The sequence below is a fragment of the Podarcis pityusensis genome, assembly GCF_964106645.2.
Source record: "Podarcis pityusensis genome assembly, chromosome: 6".
Taxonomy (NCBI): domain Eukaryota; kingdom Metazoa; phylum Chordata; class Lepidosauria; order Squamata; family Lacertidae; genus Podarcis; species Podarcis pityusensis.
The window spans coordinates 28,142,209-28,154,264 of NC_138030.1; the positions used below are offsets into that span (position 1 = coordinate 28,142,209).

General features: G+C 42.4%; 1 protein-coding gene and 1 long non-coding RNA gene across 5 annotated transcripts in view; one reads left to right on the forward strand and one right to left on the reverse strand.

Annotated features, from left to right (window-relative positions):
- Positions 1–12,056, reverse strand: part of ASIP (agouti signaling protein) — an 85,784-nt gene that overhangs the window by 36,179 nt on the left and 37,549 nt on the right. The window contains exon 1 of one of the 3 annotated variants that reach the window (XM_081009624.1): positions 3,244–3,395. The exons of the other annotated variants lie outside the window; for them this stretch is intronic. The gene's annotated coding sequence lies outside the window, so the exon portion shown is untranslated. Of the gene's footprint in view, positions 1–3,243; positions 3,396–12,056 lie in introns of those variants that run through there. 3 annotated transcript variants of the gene reach the window in all.
- LOC308479177 overlaps positions 1–12,056 on the forward strand; it is a 59,136-nt gene that overhangs the window by 33,593 nt on the left and 13,487 nt on the right. The window lies entirely within an intron of this gene.

Here is a 12,056-nt window from a genome sequence, read left to right on the forward strand (position 1 = left end):
TCTAGAAAAAGAGGTGCTGGAACTCACCATGAACTTCTCCCTCGCTCTCTTAGAATGGCAATTGTACCCGCCCAAGAGGGACGGGAGCTGAGCACTGGTGAGCTCTGATTGAAAAAAAGCCCTGAAAATAACTAAATTCTCACTTCAATGTACTGTGCTTTTCTTCTTCTTTGGATTTAAATTTGATCATTTCCTTTGCAACCGTGGCTCCAAAAAAGTGGTGGTTAAAACTGCATGTTGCAGAAAAAACTTTTTTTCTTTCTCAAAAAGCCTGCTTAAACTATCCACTTGCATTTATTGATTTATTTATTTTTGTTTGGGGAAAGGAGCCATGGCTTCTTGATCTAGGATAGGGGTTGCACAACTGTGGCCCTCCACTATGGCCAATGGCCAGAGATAAAGGGACAACTCCCATCAGCCCCAGCAACTATGGCCAATGGCCACAGATAAAGCGACAATATCTGGAACACCAAACCTTCCTCCACTCTAGGATACATTTCCAATCATAGCCAGCCCAATATTTTTTGTGACCTGAGGCAAACCATAAAATGGTGCTCCCTCTCTCGCCATGCAACCTGACTAGGACATTGAACAGTCACCAGGTGATAACTACTAACCCGTAGGATCTTAGACACACCCTCTTAATCATTTTTAACGTATTTGTTCAGTGTTGTTGAAAGCACATTGAGCAGCACATTAATGACTTCCAAAGACTGTTCTAAATCAAAATTGCTATGATGATAATTGGAGCAAGTCGGACACGACTAAACGACTAAACAACAAAAACTGTGGAGTTTAAGGAGCCTTGTAATAGTGCAGATTTTTACTCGGGTGAAAAATGGCCCATTATGTTCAGCAGTGCTTACTCTCAGGAAAGTGTGCGTAAGATTTGTTTGTATGTTTGTTATCCTAGCCTTTGGTACTGAAACAAAAAATCAGAGGGATTGATAATATAGTTAACATGCCACCCCAATCTCTATGAGCTGGGCTGCAGTCCATAGGCTGCAGGCACACTTACTAGGGTCTAGATTCCCTTTTAGGAAAATGAGGCACAGCAGAGCCTGTGGTGTTTATGATATATGGTTTATTTACACATATACACAACCCGCTCCTAGATGGAGAGAGTGCAGAGCATTCACATCCCAAGAGGATCCTGTTTTTCCCCATTGCTGCAGCCTCAGATTCCAAATATCACGTCTGACCCTCTCTGGAGCATAAAACAGACTCCCCACCTCATGCTCTTTTACTAAATCCAGGAATTATGGGGAGGATCTGGCACCTAAGAGTTCAGGGGATCCTTGCCCCTCTCCCAACTTATAACAATACTAAAAATACAAAACTAACCTTAATTACAGGATTAAGCCTAAAAGCAGGAACCACTGGGGGGAGAATGCTAGGATGCTCTTTTGCTTCCAAGTGTCTTCATTTAGGCTACAGTTAGCAGAGGTGTGTGGGTTTGTTTTTTTTACTGTAACAACAACAACAATGATATAGTATTTTGGACACACAGCTCTGGCTGTGGAACTGCATGCACCTCAGTCATTCTCACATCCAAGCCTCCGTCCCTGCCCAAGCCAGGGACAGGCATTTGAAACATTTGAAGATGTTCACCAGTTGCAAGGCTCTTTACAAAGTCGCTTGATCAGCAGTGTCCTGCAGTTAACAATAGAGTGGTACCTCGGGTTACAGATGCTTCAGGTTACAGACTCTGCTAACCCAGAAATAGAACCTCGAGTTAAGAACTTTGCTTCAGGATGAGAACAGAAATTGCGCGGCGGCGCGGCGGGAGGCCCCATTAGCTAAAGTGGCACCTCAGGTTAAGAACAGTTTCAGGTTAAGAATGGACCTCCAGAACGAATTAAGTTCTTAACCCGAGGTACCACTGTATATATCAGCTGTCCCCACTTTAATTAATATGCTTTATGTAAAGAACAATATGATAAAGTTAACCATTAGGGCATATGCAAGGCTTTACATATGTAGCACCATTTCAGAGGAGTGAACTGAACAGAAACCTACATTTTGAAAAGAAAAAGGGAGAGCCCGTTGTCCTGGTATATTCCCTGAAAATAAAATAAAAATTACATGTAGTGTTTCAGATTATTTCTCCACAGAAGGATTTATCTGTGTTATTTGCCCAGAAGACATTTGTCTTCACTAAATACCCTTCAAAGTTGACGATAGTTAATATTTCAATAGGTTTAATTGACTGAAGGCTACAATCACACACTTGCTTGGAAAGAAGTTTGACAGAACTTAGTAGGCATTGCTTTTGATTACACATGTACAAGATTACACTGTAAATCAGTTAAAACACTGTTCTTTTGGCTAAACCTTTAAGCACCTTGAAATACACACACACACACACCTGCAGCATTTTATAATGGTATAGGGTTGGAATGTGTAAATGCCAAAGTTTTGAAAATTATCAAAACATGACCTATTAACATAATTAAATATGAGACTTTGCTTCAGAAGCTGAAGTATGTTCTTTCATCTGCAGTGGTTAAAATGAATGAGTTAAACCTGTATCTTACAGGGGTCTTTTACATTTATTAGATTCGCTTTGAATGTTAGAACAAAAGAGAAATCATGTTCTCTGGATGATTATTAGCAATTCCTATGTTTTCAAAGATAACCTTGTTTTAAGAAATATGTTAATTCCTTTTACTAGATCCCTGGTTCTAACTATGTTACACAAAATAAAAGCTTGAAATCAACAAAACGTTTCTCCCGCCAAAAGTGTTAAGAGCCAATGTGTAAATCTAAGAACTAGAAGATATCTCTGATGTCAAACTGATTTTGCAAAAATTTCAGTAAAGGTTTATAGATGCGCACACAGTAATTTGCACATTGGTACGCACTATCTGGGTACATTCTTTAATTATTTTCACTGATGCTTAGAATAAAAATTTTGAAAAATCAGGTTTCTGGATGAAAGCATCACATAAGGTCCGAAAGTCCAGAATATGGTCATCATAAGAATATTCTCTTTCCTAAATACATCTTTGATGCATCAAATCTTTATATTTTGTTTATATTGTAACTTTTAGCATCTCTTTACCTCCACCTAATTCTTTAAAAAACAACAACCCTGAACACTAAGTCCACAAGTGATATTATCAGAAATAAGAAGCCTTGATTAATTTTCTACTAATGATTGCTAGGGGAGAATAAAGTTTGGGTACACAAGTGGTAGGGTTGACTAAGATTCACAAATCCTCAAGCACAACTGCCACATACCTTAGTGTTGTGCCAGGCACTATAAAGCTTCAAACGATCTGCTTCTCCCTTTTTTCTCCTCACAGATAGGCAGCTAAGCATCGGTTGGTGAATTAAAGATGCTAGTCGTCTTGTTTATATTGCCTGTCATAGTTGGGCTGGCAGGGGCGGTACCCCAAAGCACTACTCTGCACCCATACTCAAATTCATGTACACAACACAGCTGCTTTCGTCACCCCCATGTGGGTTGGAGAACTTTGTAACAGTAGACTTGAGAATGCTTTGATCTTTTTCAGACAGAAGAAAACCAGAAGGTGCATAAGGCACCTTTCAGAGGAAAGAAATGGTTGAAATAAACACGTGCCCTATGCCATGAGGGAATGCAATCTGTCACACCATTGATAAAAATGGATGCATTCCTCATAACTCCTTGCAATATATATGTTTTGCCCCCTTGGAGGACAGCTTATAACATGTTGAGGGAAAAGAACAAAAGGGTGTATACATAGCCTGTACAATGAGCAACAATTTACTTGTGTCATTTTCAATACACAGAAGCCAAAAAGATTACTAGAATAATTCTTCAAAATCTGCTTTTGTAGATCACAAATGCCAGTTTTCCAGGTGGGCGTGTCACTGATGTTCTGGATCTAGTTCTAAGATTCAGATGACCTTTCCTGAGGCTAGGGATGTACAAACATCTGAATTTCAGTTTCTCTGCAGTTGCTTCACTTTTGAGAGGTAGCTGCCTGTCACTATCCTAAGCTTGTGATTCAGTCAAAATTAACTTGCACTATATAGCATCTCTTGAAAATGTATTTATAGGCTATGGTTAAAAGAAACCACTGCCTTCCTGTTACCTTCAGATTCTGTTCCTTAAGATGCAATTCCCCATGCCTATTAAAACAGCATCTGCTGGGCTGTGGGGAGGAGAACAGTTTGTGCCATCAACCAAAGACTGGAATGAGCTACTTATTAATTTGTGAAAATGAACATAGGTTTTAACTTAGCACTGCTTGCTGTTTATATAATGTTTACCAATGGTTTTGGATCTTAAAAACAACAACATTTTAGGTGCTTTTTGTGGTAGTTCTTTTTCTGTATTAATTTTAATGTTTTATAGGGATGCTTTTTATTTGCATTCTTTTCCTTTAAGCTGTCCCTAACTTTGGAGAAGCAGGATCTTTGTCTATACAGTACAGTATTTGTTTGTGCATGTGAGTACATGAAATAAATAGGGCGCCCCATCAGGCTTGCTAAATGGAAAGAACAATCTTGCAAAGCTTAAAAGGGAGTGTAACTGCCCGGTTAGCATAAGCTCCTTCTGTTTTGAATTCAGTCTGATTCTTGCTCAGTTCAGCTACTCTGGTTTGAATCAGCACACGGTCGTTGCTGAAGTATGACAGGAGCAGCTGGAGGTGCTTGGTAATTACCTGATATACCTTTGCTGAGTGCTTTTCCCACCCCAGTGGTTGCCACTTGGAATTCTCCCTAAGGGTACTATTTATCAAGCATCTCCTGTCCCACGCTGGGTCACAAAATTTACAAGTAAGCAGAAATTGACTAAAGGGGTGGGGTGTGCTTTCATAATTTAGCTTTAGGAGAAAAGCTGCTACATAATAACCTCTGCATATCCCTTAAAGGAGGGCCCTGTGTGCAATGTAATCAAGGCTCCTTATTGGATACTTCTCTATAGCCCAAGCATTTAAAAATGCATGGTAGTACTAATCACCTCCAGATGTGCATAATAGCAATAACTTGGAATATTGTGTCCAGCTCAAAAAGGATATTGTACAAAAGGGAAACCACAATTATCAAGGGGCTTGTGATTAGGTTTGGGGTCGCACTAAAGGCTGCTGTGAAGAAGGGCTATATATTGATTTATTATTTTTACTGAATTTCAGTGGGGAGAAAAAGGGATTATTTGCCCCAGTTGTATATAAACCTTGCCAGTCATTAAGATCTTCTTTGGAGACCTCCTTCCAGTTGGCTGTGCCTTTTGAGGAGAGATTTGTGGTGTTAAAGCAGAAGATCACCTTTGTGGCAGCATATTAGCTATGGAATTTCCTCACCTGTTCCTTATTTTGTATTGACTCAAATAAGGAACCTTGTAATAGGGAACAGGAGGGCAAAGACTGCTTGACACCTTCCTCTTTGTTGAATTATATGCAGCAGACCAAAATGGTGATCTGTATTCTTGATTTTTGTAAAGTGCAAGATGGAGAGCTAGGAATCCGTGGCCCTCCAGCAATCCGGGAACTCCCATCAGCCCCACTGTGTGTGGCCAATGGTCAAAGATGATGGGGGTTGTGGTCCAGTAACATCTGGAGGGCCTACTGGTCCCCACCTCCCACTCCCAAGAATTCTTGCTGACTTTGCAGAATCTTGCTGGTCAATAGTTTTATTGATTATTTTTACATTGGGTAATGATGTTTTTGAGTTATCCCACCTTGTTTTGTTTTAATTTAAAAGAAGATGCCCAATGCAGATTCCAAGATTCATTTATGTCTTTAAATATGTCTAGACCTCACTGTCATATAAAGTCGTATGCAACCTAGTACCAGTACTACAGTAAAAGCTGAAAGATTGAACATTGAGATACAATAAAACCCTTTGTCAAAATGTGATCATGCCTGTTTCAAAAACTAGCTAGATTCTAAATGTGCACAAGAAAATAAGAATAGACTCCTGTGTCACTCCAATGCCCATCTAGTCTAGCACCCTGTTTTCATAGTGGCCAGCCAGGGGCTTATGGGGAGCCCAAAAACAGGACTTGATCTCAACAGCACTGTCACCTCCTATGGTTTCCAGCAATTGGTATTCAGAAACATATTTTTGTGCTTTTATATTGTAAACCGCCCTGTGATGCTCAGATGAAATGCAGCATAGAAATCTAATAAATCTAATAATAAATATAATATTGCTTCTGATAGTGAAGGCAGAACATTGTCATCAGTGTTAGTAGCCACAGATGGCCTTATTCTCTCCATAAATTTGTATAATCCATCACCATCCCTTGTTGCCAGTGAGTTTCATAGTTTAACCCTGTGATGTGTGTGAAGAAGTAACTTTATTTTATCTGTCCTGAATCTTCCAACATTCAGCTTCCCTGAGTTCTAGTGTACTGACGGGGGGGGGGATTTTATCTGTCCACTGTCCTCCCTCATCCATATTTTTATACACTTCTGTCATATCTTCTCTTATTCACCTTTTTCTCTAAACCAAAAAGCTCCAAATGTTGTATCCTCCATTCCCATGTAGCAAGGAGGCTTAAAACTCATACTTTTTCTGTGACAGTTAAGGCCTCTGACTATCAGCAGACGTTCATGACAATCCTGGGGATTTGGAGCAGAGGGCAAGCAGTACATCTGGAGCTTGCAAAAAGCTCTTGAACCTCATTAGCAAGGGCAGAAACCCCATGGTTTACTATAACAGAGCTATGAGGAGGGATGAGGAGGAGGCCAGGGCAGCCCAGAGGGGGAAGGTCGTTTGGTGGCAAAGTCTTATATACCAGCTTGGTTGCTGCCTAGTGGGTGGCACATGAAAGTGAATTATATGAGCAGAAAATAGTGCACAGCGCAGCATGGCTAGAAGTTCCTGGCAGGAGCTGGAGAGAGAGAGAAAGAGAGAGAGACGGCACCAGTTTGGGATCAAAATGGCCACAACTTTATTGATTACAGATGTAAGTTGGTTTTGGTTTAGGCAGTGGGTATGTATCCTGAATCAGCCCACCCGCTTGCTGACTGATATCTCCATCAAGGTCAAACCAATTGAATGGGTGATCCCACCAGGTTGCCCTTTTGGAATGTTCTACGGCCCGTCAGCCCTCTTTGGTTCAGACAGAACCCTACCCCTGGGCCCCTTTACCAGGGTCCAGTGGCGGGGAACCCACCCATCCCTAGGTTGACAGGGGCAGGTGCCAGAAGCAGGTACTAGGTGCGGGTCAGCACATGGCGTCAGTAAAGTCAACTCTTTATTCAAAGAAACAAGACAGCCTAGTGAGGCAAAGCCTAGTGAGCAGCAACTCTTCCTGGTAGAACTTGACCCTATGAAGCTGTTGCAAGGGTGGTTTTGTCTTTTGGGTGAAGGTGGTGGGAGGGCTCTTGGATGAGGCAGAGCATTGTGCCTCCCTCCCTAAGCCAGGCAGAAGCTTCCTGAGCTTTAGGAAGGAGGTGCCAGGCTTTAATACTTTAACCCTCTAATTTACTGGGAACATTTAGGGGACTAGTCTAGTCCCCCATGTCCACTGATTGCATGCCACTGGTTAGGCATGCACTTCTTTGGATGCTGTTGACTCGTTTTTGACAAGCTCTTCATGTTGTGTTTCTAATGCCCATGATTTTCCATTGTACTTTAAAGACACTTCTTAGCAACGAAGTGACTCATAGAAATGTCACAAATAAATAATAAATGTTTATGATTTATTGAGAGCTGGCCCTTTCCAAATATTCCTCCAAATACATGCCAAATGGAAGCTGGAAGAGAACAACAGGGGGCAGTGTGTTTAATGAGTGTTTTGTATTGTGGTGGCCTGTTATACACAAACACTTCACAGCGGAGCCAAATTATTCCCAGGATGTATTTATTTAATGTATTCATATCCTGCCTTTCTCCCAAGCTGGGAGTCGAGGCAGCTTAAAACATTAAAACCTTCATAAAATACAAAATAATTTTAAAAAAACTAGTAAAAAACCCCAAATAATTAAGATACATCAGAACACAGGTACAGCAGCCCCAGTGATCAGCATCACCTGCAGCTTAGTTTTCAAAGATCTCTGTCTCGATAGAAAGGTCTGTCTTGATAGAAAGATCTTAGCCTGCCAGCGGAAGGATAACGAAGAGGAAGCTGATCTAACCTCTCTTGGGAGAGAATTCTACAATATGGGGAAAGCCACAGAATAGGTTCGCCTGTCACCAACATCCTTGCTTCTGATGTTGTTGAGAGTTAGAGAAGGTGCTCACCCAAGGATCTTAGCACCCAGAGAGACTTGTATTGAGAGATACGATATTTTAGGTAGGCTGGGCCCAATGCTTTGGCCTTGTATATTTAAATGTTTTCCTACCACACCATCCCTGCAAATAGAAAACCAGCATGCCAAGAAGCAAGGTAGGCTAGAAGCTTCCCCCTAGCACCAGTTCACATAGGAAGACCCACCATATGGCAGTGGTAGAATTGGGGGCGGCAGTGCTGGAACCAAACGGTGTAGACTCTACAAGTGTGTGATCTGCCATTACTGGCAGCGTATCAGAAAGACCATATAGCTACAGCATATCCCATAGCACCATAGTCATGGACTGAGTCCAGTTCTAGAGATCCCTTGCATTTATTAATCTGACCTGGGTGAAACTAGTTTTTGTCGGCAATTATGCACATAGAACAGCCTTCCAAAGCCTGATGCCTTCCATCAGCTTCAGCCAGCATAGTACAAATGATGAGGTTTGTGATCTAAAACATCTAGAGGGCACCAGGTTGGTGATGGGTATTGAGGCTAAATTGCTGCATTGGTGGAAGCTACAACAATGTATTTGAACCTCTCCTTTACCGCTATGAGGCCCCCCTAATACAGGTTTTAGATTTTGATTGGCTTCTGTCAAAATTGCTTACTCCTTTTCCTCTGGTTTGGGATGGGCAAATATATCAATTTTGGTTTCTTTCCATTTCACATTTCTCCAATCTTATGTCTCCTCCTACTTCTCAAAAGCTGCCTTATGTCAAGTCAGAACAGTGGTCTATCTAGCTTAGTATTGTCTAAAGAGACTGGCAATTGCTCTCCAGGATTTCAGGTGGGATGTCTCCCAGTCCTACTTGGAGATGTTGGTGATTGAATCTGGAGTCTTTTGCATGGAACACATGTGCTCTGCCATTGAGTCATGGACGATGACAATAACACCCCCACCATCAATATATACGTGTATGCTTCAGGTGCCAAATTGCCTTCATCAGTCATTTTGTCTGGTCCCTGGCACATGCATAGAAACACACTATATAGTTCTAAGAAGAATTCCACCCTCAAAAAAATTGTTCAAAAATAAAATAGGGACAGTGTTTTAACAAAGAACCGGTGCCAGAAAACAGAAGTCTGTCTGTGATATATAGGGACACTTCTGTAAAGAGAGATTGAATTGTGAAAACATGACCCCCCCCACTTCAGCTCCAATTATATCTGTAGTTTTAATCAAGCAACACTCTTTCTCAGCCTAAACTCAACAGAGGGATAAGACTACTGATACTATCTTGGAGGGTCATTGTGTTAGGTTTTATTGAGATATGTGAAGTGCACTGAATACTCTTTTGTTGTTTAGTCGTGTCCTACTCTTCGTGACTCCATGGACCAGAGCATGCCAGGCACTCCTGTCTTCCACTGCCTCCTGCAGTTTGGTCAAACTTACCGTATTTTTTGCCCTATAGGACGCACTTTTTCCCCTCCAAAAATGAAGGGGAAATGTGTGTGCGTCCTATGGGGTGAATGCAGGCTTTTGCTGAAGCCTGGAGAGCGAGAGGGGTCGGTGCGCACCTTCAGGAAGCTATCCACTAGCCATGGGAGACCCAGCTCTCCCACGGCTAGCGGAGACCTTGCCGGCACCCAGAAGCTTGGGGCGCGCTGAGCTCCGCATGCCCCAAGCTTCGGGATTAGCGCAGCGCACCTGGGGGGGGGGGGATAAAATTTTTTCCCTTTATTTCCCCCGCAAAAAACTAGGTGTGTCCTATGGGCCGGTGCGTCCTATGGGGCAAAAAATATAGTATATTGGTAGCTTCGAGAACACTGTCCAACCATCTCGTCCTCTGTCGTCCCCTTCTCCTAGTGCCCTCAATCTTTCCCAACATCAGGGTCTTTTCCAGGGAGTCTTCTCTTCTCATGAGGTGGCCAAAGTATTGGAGCCTCAGCTTTACGATCTGTCCTTCCAGTGAGCACTCAGGACTTATTTCCTTCAGAATGATCTTCTTGCAATCCATGGGACTCTCAATTGTCTCCTCCAGCACCAGAATTCAAAAGCATCAATTCTTCGGCGATCAGCCTTCTTTATGGTCCAGCTCTCACTTCCATACATCACTACTGGGAAAACCATAGCTTTAACTATACGGACCTTTGTCGGCAAGGTGATGTCTCTGCTTTTTAAGATGCTGTCTAGGTTTGTCATTGCTTTTCTCCCAAGAAGCAGACAACTTTTAATTTTGTGACTGCTGTCACCATCTGAAATGATCATGGAACCCAAGAAAGTAAAATCTCTCACTGCCTCCATTTCTTCCCCTTCTATTTGCCAGGAGGTGATGGGACCAGTGGCCATGATCTTAGTTTTTTTGATGTTGAGTTTCAGACCATATTTTATGCTCTCCTCTTTCACCTTCATTAAAAGGTTCTTTAATTCCTCCTCACTTTCTGCTATCAAGGTTGTGTTATCTGCATATCTGAATACTGAATACTCTAAAGGATTATATAGGCAGGCTTGTCATTATTACTCCCAAAGTCACACACAGTTTAATAACTTGACCGCAAGAGGGATATTATGAGACAACTTTTCACTGTTTTGTAGCTTTATGACTGATCCATCAACAGTGCACCCACCGCTCGCTTTGTTCTGGTTTCTAATACAACACTGCTCCCTTGCGTGCAAATAATACATTGCTTTGGAAAAAAACCATTTCCCTTGAGGCTGTTAATGATTCTGCACATTTCTCCAAGATAGTGAGTGTATAAGCTTAATAAGGTGTTTCTGTAAGTTTAGCAACAAGCCCTTTGAACAACAAGCTCCAACATTCTTCATCTGAAAAGTGGGACACGTGTCTTTGGGTGTACAAGTCAGTGGGCCACCTTCCCTGCCACAGCTGCTCACTTCATTCCCTCCTCACTCACTTCCTCTACCCACACTGTGGCAGAGAGGGGCTGGCAAGAGCATTGTGTGTGTCCACCACCTCCACTCCAGTGGGGAACTGACTCTCCCACTCATGAGGGTTCCACTTCACAAGGGTGCTACTGCAAGCACAAGCACCACCTGCAAATGCTGGCTACAAGTACCAGCTCACTCTCCTCTCTGAGCTTGGTGGCAGCAGCGCTGGGGGGGGGGGGTAGAAACAGGACATTTCAGGATCAATTTAGAAGCTGGGATGGCTCCTATAATTCCAAGAATGTCCCAGGAAAACTGGGACACTTGAAGGGTATTCATGAATGTATCTGAACAAAATACTGGTTTTTCTCCCCCGGTTTCCTAGTGAGACAGTTTTGCATTGCCCTTTACATACACCTTGAATCAGGCCCCAACTACACTATACATTTAAGGTAGTATTATACCACTCTAAACAGTCATGACCCAAAGAATCCTAGGAACTGTAGCCTGTTAAGGGTGTGGATAGTTGAGGAGACTTCTATTCATTCTCACAGAGCTACAATTCTTGAAATGGTTTAACAATTAACTTCTCTTCCTAGGAAGCTCTACCACAGGCATAGGCAAACTGGGACCTCCAGATGTTTTGGGACTACTATACCCATCATCCCTTACCACTGGTCCTGTTAGCTAGGGATCATGGGAGTTGTAGTCCGAAAACATCTGGAGGGCCGAATTTGCCTATGCCTGCTCTACCCTGAGAGGGGAATGGTGTGTGTGGCTTCTAACAACGCTCACCACCCTTAAACCACATTTCCTAGGATTCCTGGCAGTGGCGGCAGGGAGAGCCATAACTGTTTAACGTGTTTAAGTGTTATAATGGTGCTTTAAATGCTTAGAGGCACCAGGTTGTCCCCAAGATTGGGGTAGTGGGTGCTGGTGTGTGTCATGTGTTTGTTGTGTGTCATGTGTCACGTGCAACACAAGAACCCTGGAGGATCTGGCCACTGGAC